At 42.2% G+C, this 20,950-nt stretch overlaps 2 protein-coding genes across 5 annotated transcripts in view; one reads left to right on the top strand and one right to left on the bottom strand.

The window, feature by feature from the left end:
- Positions 1–835, bottom strand: part of LOC119653894 (type II inositol 3,4-bisphosphate 4-phosphatase) — a 35,296-nt gene extending 34,461 nt beyond the window's left edge. For 2 of the 3 annotated variants that reach the window (XM_038059028.1, XM_038059042.1), the window contains exon 1: positions 626–835. The gene's annotated coding sequence lies outside the window, so the exon portion shown is untranslated. Of the gene's footprint in view, positions 1–293; positions 431–625 lie in introns of those variants that run through there. The other variant, XM_038059036.1, reaches the window with a different exon arrangement.
- Positions 836–8,608: 7,773 nt separating this feature from the next.
- Positions 8,609–20,950, top strand: part of LOC119661755 (protein gone early) — a 345,874-nt gene continuing 333,532 nt past the window's right edge. Inside the window, exon 1 of one of the 2 annotated variants that reach the window (XM_038071224.1) lies at positions 8,609–9,395. The gene's annotated coding sequence lies outside the window, so the exon portion shown is untranslated. The remainder of the gene's footprint in view (positions 9,396–20,950) is intronic. The other variant, XM_038071225.1, reaches the window with a different exon arrangement.

Here is a 20,950-nt window from a genome sequence, read left to right as displayed (position 1 = left end):
ATCGAACACACCTTCCAACGGAAAACCAAGTACCGTTCCGAACAATCGATCATCGGAGAAAAACGTTTTGCTGAAAGAATAATTCTGTCGGAGTCGGAATACTCGATTGGAATTTCAATTGGCAGGTATACGATTTCATGCAATGTCGAGTAGTTCTTGGCGAGCGGCGGAGAGCCTCTTATGGGCGAGCATTCCAGAGATGGTGCGAGTCATTCGCCGCGACTGTAACCATCGCCCCGCTCCGCGCAAAGGTGGGCATTTCACCTGAATTCAATCTATTGATAGACACTCACCGTCGGATATCCTTTCATCCAGGAAAACGCAACAGATAAACTACGAACCCGGATGAATGTTTAATAAGAACCCACCGAACACACGCCCCTTATGCAAAAGGCTCGGCACAGTTTTAGTTTTGCAACTCGCCCAGTATCATATTTCCACTTGCTTCGCTTTATAAATGGAAGCAAAATTGCACCACTTACACTCTCCCGTAACCTCTGACTTTTATAGCCGAGATAAGCACTGGTAATTAAAAACATAAACACCACGCAAAACTCTTTTACTCCACATTCCAATTGAGGAAAAATTGATTTTTGTCGGGAAAAAGGATGTGAAAAGTTCTTACCGAATAAATCCTAATACACACGAACTTGTCACTAAGTTTTATCTTTAAATAATCTGAATTTAATTTAAGAGCGACACTAACTACAATTTTTTCACATTTTTCACTGAGCCATCTACTTTTCTCCTAAAAACTGCACGACACATCTAATAAACAATCCGCAGATACTATACTTTGTGAGGAAATGTCAACCGGCCATATGTTTGCGCTGTAACGAACAGTGGCCTACACAAATCTCCATCGCACGACATTGCCCGGTTGGAAGATTTCTGCTGGCGGAAAAATGTGTTGACGGTTAATATAAAATTTCCGTTACTAACACTTTTTCTCTTTGTTTTGGCGAAAAGTAACGAATTTAAATATGTGCGCCTGTGAATATTTTCAAAACAAACATCAAGCGTTTTCAACAAACATGAAACTATCTTTCTGGAATATATTTTTCCTGAAAATTATTTTGCTCTAGACCAAGCCTTTGGGTTTTAAGATATACATATACAGTGGAATCCCAATAATTCGTACATTGATTATTCCTATTTCCGGCTAATTCGTATAAATTTGCCGCTCCCCAGAGTTAATTTTTCTTATTTTGTACTACTGATAGTAATCCCCATATCTCGTGCCAAATCGTCAGTCCTTTTACCATACGAATTTTCGGGATTCTATTGTATTTACTTGAGGGGTAACATCCCTACAGAAGTGAGTGAGCCCTCTAGTGCAAGGGAAAAGGTTTCTTGCCTATAAAAAACTTTTGTTAGATATTTGCGACGGAATGTTGCGAAAAGAGTTGCTACTACACGTAAACTATTATACGGGCTATTCAGATATGTACAAAATTTCTCGTCCCTGGGGTGTAGCCTTTAAAATAATAATCTCCTGCCTAACTCGTATGTAATAGGGAAAGTTTCAACAACGGTCTATAATTTTGACTCCCGTGTTAGGAAATCACTATATCTTTTTTTACGCCGAATTAGTAGTTTCACAGCCAAATTACCATATCCGTTCAAAAAAAAGAAAAAAAATTTGGAACCCTCATGGTTTAAAAATTGGATTCTCATGAGGCGGATAAAAAACGCATTAACGTCATCGAGCGAGCAATTTGAATCTTACGTAAAAACATCCAGTTTAGTGTTGGTTATTTGTTATTTTTCAGGTAATCGATCAGTTTTTAACAGGAAGGTGGGAAATTGATGCGTGAACGGACGATCCTTCAAGTTACTTTACGTTTCGGCAGTAATGATGACAAGCTATATAGTAAATTGACATCTGACATCTTTACCTGAACGGGAATAAAACATACATAAGGTTTCTGAAAGCTTCACAGGCCGCAAAAAAAATGGATTTGAACTGAGCAGGAATCTTGGGCACGTTGAATATTCTGCGGAATCTTTTTTCTTGCGGCTTGATTTGAATTTGAATAATATTGACACGAAATTCTATTATCAATTAAGATTGGAGTTAAATTTAGGAAATGTTAACTCATATTGAAATTACCCTCACAATTTAAAACTGACTCCAAAGAAACTGGATTCCGTCGGACGAAAATCTCTTTTCGGAACAGCGGGGTTTTTGTGGAGTTATTTGTGCAGCACGACACGAAACAATATTTCATCGTCCTACCTACCATTTCATGCCGGAAATTAATATTGACAGTTTTATATTTTTATGAGTAACTGCCAGTTACCGGGCTACTCAAGTTTCTTAGGTGGAGTTGTGACGTCACACAACATGGCTTCTGTTTGAATTTGGTTGAAATTTAAAATGCTGATAATTTCGAATAGACATTTTTTTTTCGAAAACGGTCTTTGACAGTTTTGTTAGATTGCAGTGATTTCCGTCATTAGTGAAAATAAAGCGGGGAGTCTATTTTACAATTTTCATCTCACTTTTCACGGGGTCCACCAATTCTATATCCCCAAAAGCTGCCTGGCATCCTGGCCCACGCCATCGTTCCATCTCAGGCGGGGTTTGCCTCGTCTTGGCCTTGTAGACTTTCAGGGCTGCATCATCCTCAGCCATACGGATTAAGTGACCCGCCCACCGTAACCTATTGAACCGGATTTTATCCACAACCTGACGATCATGGTATCGCTCATTGATTTCGTCGTTATATAGGTTACAGAATCGTCCATCTTCATGTAGGGAGCCAAAAATTCTTTAGAGGATTCGAACGCGGCCAAGAGTTTGCAATTTTTCCTGCTAAGAACCCAAGTTTCCGAGGAATACATGAGGACTGGCAAGATCATTATTTTGTATAATAAGAGCTTTAACCCTATGGTGAGACGTTTCGAGCGAAACAGTTTTTACAAGCTGAAATAGGTTCTGTGGGCTGCCAACAACCGTGCGCGGATTACATCATCGTAGCTGTTATCGGTTGTGATTTTCGACCCTGGATAGGAGAAATTATCAACGGTCTCAACGTTGTAGTCTCCTATCTTTATTCTTCCCACTTGATCAGTGCGGTTTGATGTTGTTGGTTGGTTGATCTTCGATGCTGACGTTGCCACCATATATTTTGTCTTGCCTTCATTGCCTTCAGAGATCTTCAAGATCTCGCAACCATTGCCGCCTGCTCAATCTGCATGAAGGCAGTTTGTACGTTTCGGGTGGTTCTTCCCATGAGTTCCCATGATATTGTCAGCATAGGCCAGTAGTTGGGTGGACGAAAAGAGGATCATATCTCTTGCATTTACCTCAGCATCACGGATCACTTTTTCCAGGGTCAGATTCAAGAGGATGCATGATAGGGCATCCCCTTGTCTTAGACCGTTGTTGATGTCGAATGGTCTTGAGAGTGATCCTGCTGCTTTTATCTGGCCTCTCACATTGGTCAGAGTCAGCCTACTCAGTCTTATCAATTTCGTCGAGATACCGAATTCTCCCATGGCGTGTACAGTTTTACCCTGGCTATGCTATCATAGGCGACTTTAAAATTGATGAAAAAATGGTGCAACTGATGTCCACATTCCAACAGTTTTTCCATCGCTTGCCACAGAGAAAAAATCTGATCTGTTGCTGATTTGCCTGGAGTGAAGCCTCTTTGGTATGGGCCAATGATGTTCTGCGAGTATGGAGCTATCCTGATACCTGTATGATTGCTGCATTGCGTGGTATCTCCCTTTTTATGCATGGGACAGATAATGCTTCTTTGCCAGTCGTCAGGCATTGATTCGCTTATTTTATGCTTCTTTGCCAGCATGTTACTGACTGTCGCACGCTGATATTCTACTTTCGATATTCTAAAAGCGATCTAATCAGGATTGCTTCCTGGCAGTTCCGATGATCGATTTATACCTCTTCGAGCAGTCGCTGTATACCTACGATTATTTATGCTTGTAACAAATGTTGAAGACCTCACTGGTCAGCTGTAATTGAAGAGGTCTTTGTTTTACTACAATCACAATGCTCTTTACTGTATTTTACCGGTCGCGAGACTCTAAAGTCTGTTTCGCATGCGTTCTCCTGAGCACCAACCTTCAATCCTAGCTCATTAGTCGCGCCGATGTTACCATTAGGAGCAACGGTAAGTTTAGTCTTGATAACATGACCAAACTTGCTCCGCTGGATTCTTTTGCAATCTTTGAAACGTTAGCGAACCTCTACAGCCAGCGATAACGGAAGACCATCCTAGATGGCCGGCGATGCCTAAAAAGATAGTGAAATTGACCGTGAAGGTCCGTCCACAATTATTGAAGAAATGCTCCGTCGATATGTGCTTGCATGCGTGTATGCTAGCCAGCTGATATGTTGACTATTCGACAGGTGCACGCGAAATCACGTGTTAATTTGGTATTTTTCAGCATTCGATGCGGGCCCACGGATCGGTTAAAAGAACACATGAATTTTTGTATAACGACCTGTTAGGGATCGAAGTGCTCAAGTGCCCCACATTCCTGATACTCGCTAGCATAGAGGCATACAAGCACATGTCTGCGAAAGACTTCGATGCTACTTAATTATTTGTGGGCGGACCTTCACGATCAATTTCATCATATTTTGAGGTTCTTGGGATAGCTCTTCCCTTTTGGTCGTCTCCGGTCTTTTTTGACCATCGCCAATCACATTTGGTCTTTACAAAGGATTTCTGATTAGACAGCGTCCATTCTCCACCTTGTAGTCAGTTAAAAGGACTTTCTCTCAGCCATCACAACTTCTTGGGTTGGGAAATTTGGGGGTTGCTCATCCGCCTCTGTTACACACTGATAGGTTGACGTCAATAATAAAGTCAAGGAAAACTCACCTCCTTCATTGGTTCCCGAACTGCTCTAAATCCTGTGCCTCACGTTGGCATCGCAGCTTATCAGCACGTTGGCTTTACTCGATGAGACGGTAGATGTTAAATGGCGTGGATTTTTCACCCACTCCTTTATAGCAGTGGTTGCTTCGAAAGAATATAACTCCACATTCGAGAGGTTTTTTGCAACAACAATCACCGGTTTGCCACTTGCTTAACTCGCTAACGTCGCTTATCTAGCAACTGGAACGTTGACGTCATCGTTATACATTATGATTTCAGTACAGAGGCTTATGGAACCACCGCGGATAAAGTGTTCCTGGATCCAATATTTGTGCCGGAGCAAAGCTTTCTGCCTGTTGGATAGCTGTTGACAAGCGCAGTTGGGTACACCAATCGTTACCAAAGACCTCCTTATAAGTTCCAATTGGCCAAATTAAATGAATTTTGCATATCATTATCATGCGCCCGACGTCGCATAATGATTGTTGGTATACCGTCAAGGTTCATTTCATCGTTGTTTTTTAGCTTATTGCAACTTTCAGTACTTCCCTTATCGTTACTGCGGGTATTGCAACCGCATCTAAAGGTCTCTGGAGACTGTTGCCATGCCTGCCCACTTCAGGAGGAGACCGGGACAAGCCGCTCAACATGTTAGATCGACTATCAACACATTATTATTAGTATCCGCAAGAGGTTCAATTATTACAGCCACTTGTACTTCCGATTCGTAGGTCTGGAGGTCTTGGAATCCTTATCACATTCCCGGGCAATTTTCACTACATCTTACTACTACAGCGGTCAAACCGATTAATCGTACATAGTCTCGCCAGATGTCCATACAAGAGACACTTGAAGCACCCTTTAAGAAGATCTGCTCTCTGATGCCACATATTACCCATCAATTATCTTCCTGATGTCGGCTGGTCACCGCCTTATATGAGGCATCCATGGTAAGCCTCACTTGCAGCTTAAACTGCTCTGCCAAAACAAGGCACATTAGGCCTTAGAAGTGACCTCGCTTCAGTCCTTGCACTGAATAGGAATTTCATGCTTTGGAGGCGCACTCTACAGCACTCACCAAGTACAGCCTTCAGCTTTGCTCTCTTCGGACCTTTTTAGCTGGAGCGTGAGATCTCCCTTTTAGTTCCTCTGGATTTTGCTGATATTTTCTCCAAAGTCTTTATGATCGGGGTCAGCTCCCACCTCCGCCAGTATGCGTAAGACATACCAGCTATCAGATGTACAACTATGAAATGCAGGTTTCAGAAAGCCCACCAATGGTATGTGCGGTATAAAAATTTGGCATTCATACCATTTTCTTAGGCCATCAGGAAGTGTCAAACGCGCATCCGTGATCAACCGAAAAAGTATTTCCACAGTGTTGTGTGGTTGTGATTAATATGCTACATTTTACACCAAATAAGAAGCATTCGCGGACATTAAAAATTTTTCATTTTCATTTCTAAAATATTCCTGCTGAAAGGTACCAATTACTTCGAAAATTTTAATGATGAGCGTACTTCATTGCAGGATACGTGTGGAAATGGTTTTTAGGGTTTCAAAAGTGTTGAGAAAGATGCGAAGATGTGAAATTGCAGATATTATTGGATGAGAATGATTCGCAAACACAAGAACAACTCACAGAGAAATCGATCGTAAGTCAAGAAGCTGTTTTCAAGCGTTTACGAAAGATGGGGAAGATTCGAAAGATCTCAAATGAGTAACACATGAGTTGAACTTTCTCTTGTTCAGGATGATGATGTAGGGATGAAAAAGCCCCTGCGAAATTTTGCCCGTACGATACAAAAGAAAGCCGTCTTTGCGTCGCATCATTTCTGGTGATGAAAAGTGGATTCCTTTTAAGGATCCCAAGCGGAAAAAGTCATGAGCAGACAAAGGCGAACCATTCACACGATCGTAAGACCGAATCGTTTTAACGGGAAGACGATGTACTACGTCTGGCGTGACAGGGAAGGAGTGTTCTATTGTGACCTGACAGTGCTTGACGTAACGGTTAATACTAGTCGCTACCAACTACAATTGAATGATTTGAACCATTCACTGCTTGAAATACTACCGGAATACCAAAGGAGACAATACAAGGTCATTTTCTTTCATGATAATGCTCCATGACATACGGAAAAACCGGCTCGTGACACGATGGACGTACCAGGTGGGAAGTTATTCCCCATGCCACTTGCTGAGCAGGCTTGACTCCTTCTGATTAACACTTGTTTGCAACGATTGGTCACGTACTTGCTGAGTAGCGCTTTGGTTCGTAATTAGCACTGAAACATACTCTAAATAAACCTTCTTTTAACATACTTCCGAAAGATGAAAAAACGTCATTTCGTATCTCTACACCTGGTATTACCCGTGCTTGAAATGATAAGTGCCTCGGAAGAAATAGTCATTGCCTCCTTCTTCTTTTTAGGTTTTGGTTCAAACTTAGTCCAATCATAAGGTTTTTTTAATAGGACATTGGCTTCCTTGGTGGTGTTAGTGAATTAGGAGTTATTTTCTCACTTACCAAGGTTTTATCCCACTTCAAACGGAACAGCACGACTTTGTGGTTTTTAGAACCTGTTGTGTTCCTCTCCCTTTTCCCGAACCCTCTTGTTTGCCCGCATATCAGCGAGTGTACGATCGTGTTACACCTGTGTTGACTGTGTTCCCGTCAAAGAAGTAATTTTAAAGCTTTCCTTCCTTCTTCATCTTTTTCCCTAGATGTCGAAATGTTTAGAGGGCTTATTCGGCTTATCGGTCTTATCGCCTTAATATTCTTCTAAATAGATCCGGCCCTCGTTTGTGAGAAGATGGTCAATATGCCCTGAGACGCCCATTGTTCTTCCTTTTGCGCTTTTGTCATAGCTGTTCTAGGGAGTGACGTTCTGCGTTTAAACATCTCCTTTTCTAAGCTGCTTGCAGTATTAGATGCCGCGGTGGTCAAGCTGCCCACCATATTGGTTATTGTTCTGGGTAACCCTCCCATAGCGGATTTTGTCCACGGATGGGCGTTTTCCTTACACCTACCCGTCCTGTGCATAAAGACGACATCTCCAAATTCCTACATATGCATGTTCATACGTATGCGTCCAGCATCCACACGAAGAGACGGACTCACAGGTCCTTAAGTCTATCTATTTGTCTGTCTGTTTGCCATACACACTTTTATCAAAAACGATAATATTGAATTGTTTGAACAGTTTAAACCGTGAATGCTCAAGCATGTAGTGAGTAACATCATTCTAAGTTGATATTCAGATAGTGTACCAGTACATAAAAAAAAACCATTCACCGGTGGATAGAAATAAATAAAAAATATATATTATAAACTAATTTCTAAGAAAAAGATATATCAATATTTATGTAATTGAACCCTATCACCGTCATACAATAAACAGCGCTAATTTTACTCACATTTCATTTTGGAGTCTTCCGCTTATTGCAAGGTTAATGTGTGTATTTTAAAGTTCGAAACTCTTCGTCAACATCTTCCTCAAAAAGATTGAAGATACTTTCAAAATCGATCCGAAAGTCCAGTAGCAATACTACAGACTTTACGCACCATCAACTTGATGGAGCCGGCATTCATTACTCAGTCACGTCAAGGGAAGATATGAAACATTCATGACGCGATCGGCAGTCTCATCTCAAATCCCTGCATCCATCTTAACGCTCCATTCTACCGCGAGCTCAAACGAGTATCTTTTCTCCATAGGAGATAGCACAATGGGATCTTCTTCTGGCTACTATGCGACCTCCGTCGTAATGCCACGATCATCATATCACGATCGACATTCCGCATATTTATTGCATTAGCTCTTCCAGCCCCAGTCTGAAGTCGGAAAATACGCGCTTACAATTTCCAGTTTTTCTCAGCGCAGAAGATCGCGTAGCGCTAGTGGTCCTAGAATTCAGTTCAGTTTGGTTCGAGTCCGATCTGCGGTGCGGTGCGCTTCCAGGTGAGAGATCCGATCGAGTTTACCTGTGCGTATACGAAGTAAGCGGCATTCGCGGCGTTCTTAGTGAGAGTACCTGTGCTTTGTGTTTTGATTTACATTCTGTCCGGAAAATTCTTCCCATCCGAGTGTGATCTAATTATTTCCATCTATTGCGTATGCGATCTGAATGAGGCTTAAGCCGGAGAGTGCAAAATAGTGAAGATACGCGGAAAATTTCACGTGTGCCGTCCACTTATCTGGTGAGAGTTTTCAGCACGGGTCACCGGAGTGCAAGTTCTTAAAGGTGCAAACGAGAAGGAATTTATGGTGAACGGTGATAGCGCGACGAGGGCAGCACGGAACCGGTTCTGATCGTTTTTCGAGTGCATGTTTTTGCGATTTCGTTGCCCAACTTGGTGATATTGTGCGGTAATTCCTAGGGCAGTCGTTGAACGTAGTATTTGCGGGGGATACATCTGAGGCTATTGCATAAAGCCCACACTGTGGATATACACTTGACACTCTTACCCTACATAGGAACCTTGGATTTATTAACCTCCGACAGGTTTTTGGAATAATAGCGAACGTTACGCGGGTAAGTCAACCCTCCGGGGAAAGCGGGGGCAATATCATCACCGCTTGAGAGTGATATGCTGATGCATACCTCTGATATCTTGTTCTGCTCCGCTGATAAGATTCAATTTGTCACCGCACAACGTATTTTCATGTACCTTTGTGTAATGCTCTCAATTTAGTATTGTCTCAGTTCCGTGGGGTAATCACGGAGCGGATTCCACTCGTTTATTATGCCCAGCGGAGCGAGGCTGGAAAATATTTTTTTTGTAGATAAAACTGCGAATTTCTTTCTCTTCAGGCTTAGATTAAATTGGACAAGGTCTTCATTTGTGTTAATGGGATTAGATCTGAAGATATGATTATCTTCGTTCTTCGCATCATAAAGTTTTCCATATGAAGTAAGCACCGGAAAGCATTGAACATAAATTATGGAAAAAATAATGAAAATCATATGACAATGCGCTCCAACTGTAGTGTGTACGTACGTACTTATCAAGATTGATGTAATGTTACTGTATTAAATAATACCTAACAAGATTAAAGATGAACGAATACTGCAGTAAAATTAGTGCCGAATTCAGTGTCAAAAAAGAGGGAACGAGTAAGATTAGTTCTTAGATTTCAGAGCGCCGACTTACCCACAAACCTTTTAATTAACCCATTCATATAGTCAATCAATAACCTGTTGAGCAAGGTGTGTCTCAATTTCACCTGCTTTTCATAGATACCTAGAAAGCTTTCGAAAGCGTCAAGAGGGAGTGCATCTTGAGAGCTGTTGTCAGAGTGACATACGACAGCGTAAAATGCCACGCGCTGCGTTGAAAAAATATCTGAAGAATTTGAGATTTAAAGTGTAGTTTGCTGCGATCTTCTTATGATTGCTGACGTTGTTCAATGGGCGATGGTATCATTCCTCACACACCTCGATTACGCTGATGACATTTTGTTGTTCTCTTATCTGGTTGTCAAAATTCTTAGATTTGAATTTGGAGGTGATCAGAAACCGACCGGATTACAAGAAAGCAAGGGAGATCCTCGAGCGAGTTAAGGCGCCTCACTTCACTTATACCTCAAAGGAAGAGAAGGTACAAGTCTTCCTTCTGAAAGGTTTGGATGCGGAGGAGGAGGGAGTGAATGCGAAGGAGGAGCGGGTGAATGCAGAGGAGGAGCGAGTGAAGGCTCCTTACATCACCTACACCCCAAAGGCAAGGTGCAAGCCTTCCTTCTGAAAGGTTTGGATACGGAAGAGGAGCCCGATAAGGTGCTCAAAATGCTCCAGGAGATAGAACTGAGGTTAAGTTCCTCTCGATGTCGTGTTTTAGTACGAGCGCATTTTGGCACAGGGAGATTCGTTTTGAAGAAACGAATTCGCCTGACTTCCTCGCACAGGTAAACCCGGAGAAGCGATCTGATCGGCATCAGGTCGCTTAATTACCAGGCAGCAGTCACAGAGATCGGCCCAAAGGGCGAAGTTGTCAGCGGTGTTGAACGATACCGTCGCTTCGCACCAATTGCCTCGGAGTCCCGTTTGCAGAGGTAGTCCGACAAAGGGGAGCTAAGAAGAATGAACACCATCCTCAATAAAGTAATAACTGTGTGTAAAAACATGCAGCTTCCCAGCGGGAGATGGATGCATCAAAGATTAATAATTAACTGCTGGCTCGAGAGGTGTGGGTACATTCCCTCTCACTTCATTTCATTTTAACATTACATGCCATTGTGCAGTAAAAAGCTTTCATATTGCTTTCTCCTAAATTCCAAAAGATTAATCCTGGATGCATCTAATTATTCGCTCCTGGATTGATCAGCGTTACGCTCGCCCGAGATTATTACCCTGATTTGGCACAGGCACTCATTCGCAGCTGAGCCAAGTAGTATTCGACATCCAGTCACGATAACAAATCCCTCTGCCACCAGTGAGTTTTGAACCGCGACTCTCTGCTACGACAGCCGTACGCCCTAACTATTTGAGTCATTCGGACACACTCGTTTAACTACCCAAGAATAAATTGCTCAGATCAAACAAAAATTTTCCAAAAGGCTCATGCCCGAAAAACAGAAACGTGTATTTGCTTTCACCAAGCTTCCTACAGAAGAATTTAGAAGCATAATTCACTCACTGATTCCAGTTAAATCCATTGCCGTTCATCCTAGATGCATCTTTAAGGAAGTGCTGCCTTTGGTTCCCGCTGGGATACACTAGACGCACACAACGCAAAAATAAACAGTATAACCGAATATTTACACAAACAGCATGCTCGCCGTTAGGTCTGTAGGCACAGCGGATCCGCTGGATGATATCTGGATCATCCCGATTAATGTGAATTCCATCGTAATACCAGAAAGGATATTACAGCAACTCCCTTAATGAGAGGAACTGAAAACCTGACTACGGCCGACCTATCGGTGACACTGTTGTCCAAAATACGGAAGAGGAAGGCTCGACTGAAGGAAACTTTAACCGCAAAGGAGAGAGGACTACTGGTTTGCCTGTCAGAACCTTCTCATCCGCCTATACCAGGAAAAACGGAAGAAACGGAAGCTGGTGATGTGGACGCAACTGGTTTAACAAAGATCCATGCAGTCCGGGCACCGTGAACCTGGGAGGGCTTCCTGCCGACGACAACGGAAGGCACTGCGGAAGAAGTTTCTTGGGAATGAGGACATGGACGTGGCTACACTACCAAGTACAAGAAAGCGGAACCTTCGGCGGAAGGTGAGGACAAGCTAGTAACCCCGGTAAGATCCACAGTGAGCGGTTTTTATATGAAACTATTAGGCCCGCGGAGACCAACGCCTTTTTCCTGTTAGATACTTATTGACTAGGCCAGCTTAGTAACTGCGTTCAACAGTCTTCGCCAGAAACCTCCTTATTAGGTTCCAATTTGCTGAGTTAAATGCATTTTGCACATCAACGGTGACTGCGCAATACTTGCTAGACTGCCTTTTCCGAACGTTGCATTTTCAGCAGAGCCAGAAACAAGTAATTTTCTATATGCGCTTTCCTATAGGCTGCGTAGAGTTGTTTGTTGTTCCCTGTAGACACGCTGTTTCGCCTCCTGGCCAGTCTGCATGATCATTGCTCTCTAAGCCGTTCATCAGGCCCGATGACATGACGGAAGATCAGACCGTTTACTGTACCACCAGCAGTTAGGCTTTCTACGGGGGAGAGTGTATGTGATATGGAAAGTACCCTCTGAGGTTTTGCCTGGTATAGTGTCCAATCTCGTGCAGATTTCTGCTTTAGAAGTGATCTCTTCTAAACCTTTACACTGAGTAGAGATTTTATGCACGTAGATTTTTGCCTGCCGCTTTACTGTCATCGGACCTTTTCAGCACTAGTAAGGGATTATTCTTTTGGATTCCTTCGGATCCTCCTGACATTTCCCCCAAGGATTTTAAACTTTAAAAGTAACTTTTACCTTTTCTAGTACTTGTATGTCAACGTAAGACCTATTGTTGGTGCTAGAAGTTATAATCGCCTCTGGACGGTTCGCCGTTTTTTGGCGCAACCATAGTCCAATCGCCCAACCTTGCTGGCACTAGCGAATTGAAACTATTTCCCCACCTGCTGAGGCTCTAGCCCTCTTCCTAAAAGTGGGTGAAACTTTTTTTGTTTTTTTTTTTGGGAACCTGTTAGTTGCAGGGTGTATTTCCTCTGCTCAAACATTTTAGGGTTTTCCATCGATTTTTTCTCATCCTTCCTGAGCGTATGGTACAGAAGACTCTTGGCTCTTACCATATTTTTGATCGCTTGGTTCACTTTATGCTTATCATAAGTAAATTCCGACATCTCAGGATTTTAGCTGCAAAAAAAAAAGGATGACTTCTATATCAGACTTCCGTTCGGCCGTCCTATTTTGCCAGAGTGGCATCCATTGCTACTTCCCCACATTTCAGGATTTTTACAGAGCTATTTTGGCTCATGCCCCTTACCGCCCAAGATATTGGAAGAGATGTCATAATCACCGAGCTTCTCCTGACTGCTGTTGTTACGAATATTCTAGGGAGCGCCATGTGGGGTTTAAACACCTCCTTTTCTAAGCTGCTGCCGCAGCAGTAAATACCATAGTGGCCAAGTTGTCCACCACCGAGGCGCTGCAGAAGGGTGATATCGACCAACAAGGAGTTCGTTCTCATAATCCTAGAAGCCACCGACATCGGTGTTCCGAGCTCTTGCGTCACCTTGACATGTTAGGCGGTAGTCGTTGAATCCACTCCTCAATACGGCGAATCTGAGAATCGATCCAGAAACCCCTCTGCGACACATCCTATCGTTACTGCCACATTTGCAGTGGACCCCACATTGCCGCTATTCGGTATTTTAAATCGATCCGTTCTTCTTTTCTGGAACAGACAGTGTAGTGTGGCTTACTTGGCAGGTTACCCGTCGAGACCCTTCTTGTAATAACACATATTGCTTCGCCTGAGATTGTTCTGAAGGTGCTGCATGCCCTTTGTGACTCTAAGCGGTATGTCATGTATACTTTTATCCGCCCTAGTGCTTCCTCTCAGATCGGTTCTGTATATAATAGTACAAAGCGAATCAATTCGACCACAATTAATCTGCGATTGTATGTAATCTCGCGCATCCAATGCCAGGTATCATCCATGCTAGGGATACGCTGGTATTTGCCACTGTCCCTTGAAATTGATCTGTGCGTCAATCATCAGGCTTAAGTACTTGATAACTGGGTTTTAAATGATGGTGTGGCAGGCTTCTAATCCTTTTTCTACAATCTACAATCCAAACCTCCGTCTTTTGTTCTGCTAAGCCACATATTTTGTGGTGTTAATGATTTTATTTACCTACAGTTCATATTCGCGATGAAGTAACAAGGGACACCGGTTTTTCTCAGCTGGTTGAATGGAAGCATTTTTGCCACAGCGCAACATTTATTGGAAGATATTACCTAGCGAGCGCCGTCATTACATTGTGAAGAAGATGGGACAGATCAAATCGGGCACTTGTACACTTTTCACCGAGGGGTGTACTGGGATTCGCTGATTATGGCTACTTCGACACTCTTCCCAATAGCTGAGTTTGATTTGTATCAATCTCATTTGATCATTGACTTGAACTTATAAATATTAGGTATCGTCGGCAGTCGACAGTCAACGCCTTTTTTCCCTTTGTAAAGTATATTTTCAGGGTCCACCAATTCTGGATCGGAATGGACCTTTCTGAGAATATCAATGTACTTTTTTTGGAGATGATAATCAATTGGGGCCGAATTTTTCTTTTGCGTGTTGCTTTTCTCTTTGCACTAACCTTGATCCATGCTTCCGGGTTCCTTTTCGGCACTTTACCCCCCTTGTGTTAACTGAAGTCAGCTCCGCGGTTTCCACGATTCCGTTTTCTTCAGCCTTGTACCGTTCAGAAGCGGGATCGCCAAAGTTTCATCATCAGCATCAACGGTCTAGACATGCCTTAATAAAGAACTTCAGACATGCGCCGGGGTCCACAAATTCAACATCCGCAATAGCTATCTAATATCCTGACCTACATCATCGCTCCATTTTAGGCAGAACCTGCCACGACTTTTCTTCCTACCACAGATATGACCGATATGAATTAGGTTATCCGCCCGCCTATTGACCTGGATTTTATCTGCGACCGTCGTGATATCGCTCAAAATTCTGAGTTTTCCATACCATGAAATACATTACAATGAAGATTAAGATTCTCAGGAGATAGTGGCAAAGATTAAATTCATTTTATCTGCCCTTCTCATGAATTTCTCTGATCATTATAAGGCGCCTACAGTATCAAGTTTTTTGTGTAGTTTGAGATCGGTGAAGAGAGATGAAAAAATATTTATAATAAATTACTGAATATCATCATCATCATCATCAACGGCGCAACAATCGGTATCCGGTCTAGGCCTGCCTTAATAAGGAACTCCAGACATCCCGGTTTTGCGCCGAGGTCCACCAATTCGATATCCCTAAAAGCTGTCTGGCGTCCTGACCTACGCCATCGCTCCATCTTAAGCAGGGTCTGCCTCGTGTTCTTTTTCTACCATAGATATTACCCTTATAGACTTCCTGGGTTGGATCATCCTCATCCATACGGATTAAGTGACCCGCCCACCGTAACTTATTGAGTCGGATTTTATCCACAATCTGACGGTCATGGTATCGCTCATAGATTTCGTCATTGTGTAGGCTACGGAATCGTCCATCCTCATGTAGGGGGCCAAAAATTCTTCGGAGGATTCTTCTCTCGAACGCGGCCAAGAGTTCGCAATTTTTCTTGCTAAGAACCCAAGTTTCCGAGGAGTACATGAGGACTGGCAAGATCATAGTCTTGTATAGTAAGAGCTTTGACCCTATGGTGAGACGTTTCGAGCGGAACAGTCTTTGTAAGCTGAAATAGGCTCTGTTGGCTGACAACAACCGTGTGCAGATTTCATCATCGTAGCTGTTATCGGTTGTGATTTTCGACCCTAGATAGGAGAAATTGTCAACGATCTCAAAGTTGTATTCTCCTATCCTTATTCTTCTTCGTGTTTGACCAGTGCGGTTTGATGTTGTTGGTTGATTCGTCTTCGGTGCTGACGTTGCCACCATATATTTTGTCTTGCCTTTATTGATGTGCAGCCCAAGATCTCGTGCCGCCTGCTCGATCTGGATGAAGGCAGTTTGTACGTCTTCCCATGATGTCGATATCGTCAGCATAGGCCAATAGTTGGGTGGACTTGAAGAGGATCGTGTCTCTTGCATTTACCTCAGCATCACGGATCACTTTCTCGCGGGCCAGGTTAAAGAGGACGCATGATAGGGCATCCCCTTGTCGTAGACCGTTGTTGATGTCGAAAGGTCTTGAGAGTGATCCTGCTGCTTTTATCTGGCCTCGCACATTGGTCAGGGTCAGCCTAGTCAGTCTTACTGAATATACAGCTATTTAATACGGGGTTGGATGATTCATCTGTGTCTTGGCTTTTGTCGATGTACATAGACAGCACGTTCAGACATTATATTCTTAATTCTGTTATGCGCTACTATCAACGATAGCAGGAAATCCGTGAAAACTTGCAAGATGAATATTTGCATATCAATACCTAACTACGGAGTTTAGTGTTGCAATCACTGTAAACAATTACAAGTGGTAATCAAATTCACGTTTGGAAATAGTCTTCAACCGTGTGTTCCAGTCACTATGTTTGGAATAAATTCTTAGAGATGCAAAGTAACTAAAATTAAGAACGTAACCACTTCAACAGTATCCGTTACTAAACAAACCAAGGCTGGAAAATCATTTCTTACTTCATCTCTATTTACAACCTTCCTTATACATAAATATTTGCCAAAACTCAAATTTCATTCTGCGTACACTCGTACCCTCATTTCAAAAAAATTCAGATACTTTGCTATTTATTGGGAAAACAACTAATAAACATCTCATTGAAAAATTAGCAATCCTGACCGATTAATGCAAAAATCCGTTGGTTGCAATACATCTTTTCGACTTGTTCTGTTTCCATTCGAAGCATTTTATTTCTGTTTTCTAAAAAAAGCTCCATATACTCACCTCAAAAATGATTGCACCATCGCATTGAGTAAACAAACATTCTGAAATCTTTTCATTTCCATTCTGTATGTTCCCAAAAAAGCAGGAGCTTCGGATAATTACAGTCAAGGTTGCAGGTAAATATGCATGAAATCACTGATATGAACATTTTGGAGAGTGAAAAAGTGACTTTCCCCATTAAATTGAATTAAATTATATATCATTAGAGCCCGCTGAAAAACCTTCTGCGCTTCTGCGTTTTTTTACGTTAATCGAACAAAAAATAGTAAATTATTAACAACGTAGACGATAATTATTCTACATATAAAGATACTTCGAAGAACTTTCAGATGAAGTGAACGGAATGCTTGTGGCTTAGGCTTGTGCTAATTGCTTCTATGGCCATAACCGTTCAACTTGCTTTGTACGAGTTTGTGCTATTTCAAGAATGAATGGGATTCATTCCAGTTTCATTTTAATTCAAATAGATTTCCCGATTTGAATGGCGCATGGTACTAAGTAGTCACTCCCTCGTTCGTGACTTGTTTTCTTGTAATACATTTCTATTTCTTGGGTATAATTACTATCCAATTGGGTGCACAGAGCCGAAGAGGCACTTGAAGATGGAGAATGAAAACAGGGGGTTCTCGGATCATTAGTTTTGTTATGGTATTTCTGTCTGTAATATGTGAATACGCATGTTATATGAACTTTTGAAATTCGATGAGAGAATATCCGAATTTTAGAATTATTCTATTTCTGCAGACGCTTTTGTAAGATTGTATCTTCATTCAATGTCGAGTCACAGTACAACGAAAAGCGGTATTCAGTTTTAAATATAATTATTGTTTAAGTTTCTCGGGAGTTAAGACAGCTGACTCGACTTTAAGTTGTGATAATATTGCCTATCAGTAATGGATACGAAGGGTTTAATAAAATTTGAAGGAAGAACTCATTTTACACAGGTTTTTGGTCGGTAAAGCCAAAAAAGATCGCTTATCCTCTTACGTACATATTGCGGAATATTCCATTTTTTGCGCTATGAGGAGAACCAAATCAATGTTTACCAAGCTTCTACTCTTTCTTGTTTGCCCATTCTTTATACCCATATACCAGCTGTGTTACCTACAGAATCCAGCAGGTTCTTGTTTGTTTTGGAAGGACAAAACATCACAGTCCTTGCTTTTGTATATATTTCTTTCCGCAACTTCAAGCTTTTGCTTCTGCACCTTATTAAAATCGATTTACTGTCTGTCTGTCTGTCCGTCACACGCATTTTTCTCGGAGACGGTTATAGCGATTGACACCAAACTTTGTAGAAAGGTGGAATCTATGACCACTCAAGCATACAGTGAGTTACATCCTCTTACGTCGAATTTAAGGGGGGGTCCCTATACATGCAAAAGGGGGGTGTCAATTTTTTTTTCAGCAAATATAGTCACGTGGGGTATCAAATTAAAGGTCTCGATTAGTACTCTTCGAGGCCGGTATTAGTTTTGACATTTGTTGGAAAGGTGGGGAGTGCGGGGGGTTGAAAGCGATCATTTTTTAAGGGGGCCATTCTCAGAAACTGCCAAATCGAAAAATCTGAAAAAAATCAGGGGGCTGCCACTGTATGGTGTCTGGGCTCCGAAATACCTTCCATACCGATATCTATTCAAATAAAGTTAATAATAGTATGTTACTGTAATTTTTAGTTAATGGCTCCAAAAACCCCCTTAAGTTCATCCTAGCACCACGAATCGCAGTAATGGAGGCTATAATATAGAGCACGATCTTACCAAGTTTAGTGGAAATCGCACTATTACTAACAAACTTATAACAGGTCAAAGTTGTTGCTTCTTTGCAAATTCAAGACTATGAATGTCAATATCACCCGCAAGTGGATACTCTTACATAATATATGCATATATTACTTGCTAGGTACTAAGAAATACACAAAACCTTTCGTACCTGAAGCGTTCAGCTTCCGGTTTCCCGATTTGTTTTGTGATAATAATAATAATGCTCCGTCATACAATAATGATCACAAATATAGCATATCAATCAGTCCAATAGTCGACAACAATTTTCGGATGTTCCTTTAAAGTTTGAAGTAAGCAAATCTGGGGCATATTTCAGACGAAGTATGTTGGTGTGCTTATCCATTGATGTAAAATACTCTATTCTTGCACTAATGGCCCTGTCCCCTCACAGTGGAGTGACATATTGGTATCGGAATTAGTCTGTCCTATTGCTTTTTACAGTTTAGGTAGCTCTTTGGCTTAATGACATCCTCAAAAATTTTGAAGAGTGCTCCCTTCGCCTGCATCTGCATGTGACAGTGGAAAGCAATTAACCTTAAGAGAATCTCCAAGTATGCGTTTGGGCATGTTCTTATTGCCCCAGTAATACACTCTCAAGTACTTCAGGGCGGACGAAGCTAATCTTAGGACAACAGTTAAGGAGTGACATAACTTCCATGTCACTCCTTAACTGTTGTCCTAAGATTAGTTTCATCCGCCCAAGTTGCCATACCATAGGGAATAATTGGGTGCACTGCTTCAGTATATATATGGTTGCCATTCACCCCTTGGTGACGTACGACTTCCCGAGAGTTTCGCGTTCCTCTTCTACTGTTCTGCCCCAAATGTCCTTGGGGCGACCCATTCGTCGGCCATCGTGGGAGAGTGAACGCACCCCTCCTTAAAGTGTGACCTATCCACTTCCAATAACACTGCTTACGAATGGCAGACCTGTGTTCTTCGTTTGAGATAGTGTCAGGCCAGCGCAATCCGATGACACGACGCAGACAAGTATTGAAAAAAGCTTGGAGCTTTTGGGTAACAGTGGAGTTCACTTTCCATAGCAACACAGAAAGTACACTAGCACAGAACAGCCTCAACTTGATCTTGGTGTTGAGATAACTGGGCACTGAAGCGGATTTAGCCCTATTAATGTGTCGGGCAACATGTTATCAGCGTAGTCGAGGTGTTTGAGGAAAGACGTCACTGTCCACTGAACACCTCCACGTCCTTCGGATAAGGCCATTTGAGCAATGCCACCGATAACAAGAGAAAATAATATCGGTAACAGAATGCAACCCTGGCGGACACCACTCAAAATCTTCCGAGATTTTACCTCGTTGCAGCATGTGATATTTTGCGCCATCATATGTCGCTCTGATAATAGCTCTTCGTTTCTGCGGAATGCCTTTGCTGTGTAGAGCGCTCCAGATACACTCCCTGTTCACGCTGTCGAAAGTTTTCTCGAAATCGATGAAGAGCAGGTGCGGCGGAAACCTAAATTCTGCGTACTGTTCGAAAATAATCCGTAGGGTGTTGATGTGGTGAATGCAGGAGGATCCGGAGTGGAAACCAGTCTGCGTTCTAGGATTATTTTAGATATTATCTCTGCAACGGCAGGGAGCACGCATATCCCTGCAATTGTCACACTCAAAACGGGAATCTTGACGATCATCCCCTTCTTCCACTCACTGGGAAAGGTCTCGGATTCACAAGATTTCTGTACGAGTGGAAGCAACAAATCAATAGTAACTGCAAGTGCAGTGATAAATAACTCTGCGGGGAGACCGTCAAATCCAGCGGCTTTACTCAGTTTGAGTGTATCGATGGGCAAAATCATCTTTTGGTCTTATACGACCAAATTGTTCTAGATTCACTTTACGCGGTAATTAATCAATGTACTTTCGAATACCGAAGTACCGCGAGAATGTTAGAAGAAAGCGAAAATGCATCGCATTAGAAACACACTTTTATTTTTAACATTGCATCAATATTAGAACTTTTTCATTTTTAACATTGCATCAAAAATTAGAACTTTTTCATTGAAAAATCCTATGTCAAATCTAATTTCCTAACTTCCATTATTTTTGCGACCTAATCCAGGCCTACTCCGCCACGGAGAACACCGGTGGTGGCGACTGTCAATCGAATTGTTAACCCCGCTCCGCCACAATTTCTCTTCTGCTTGGAGGAACAGTCCGTTTCCACATGTTACGGAAACTAATCATTTCATCTGCAAGCGGAGCAACTTCACCGGATGTGATACGGTTAAGAACT

Source organism: Hermetia illucens, chromosome 1, assembly GCF_905115235.1.
Source record: "Hermetia illucens chromosome 1, iHerIll2.2.curated.20191125, whole genome shotgun sequence".
Taxonomy (NCBI): domain Eukaryota; kingdom Metazoa; phylum Arthropoda; class Insecta; order Diptera; family Stratiomyidae; genus Hermetia; species Hermetia illucens.
Note: the sequence above shows the minus strand (reverse complement) of the source record. Positions and strands in the feature narration are given on the sequence as shown.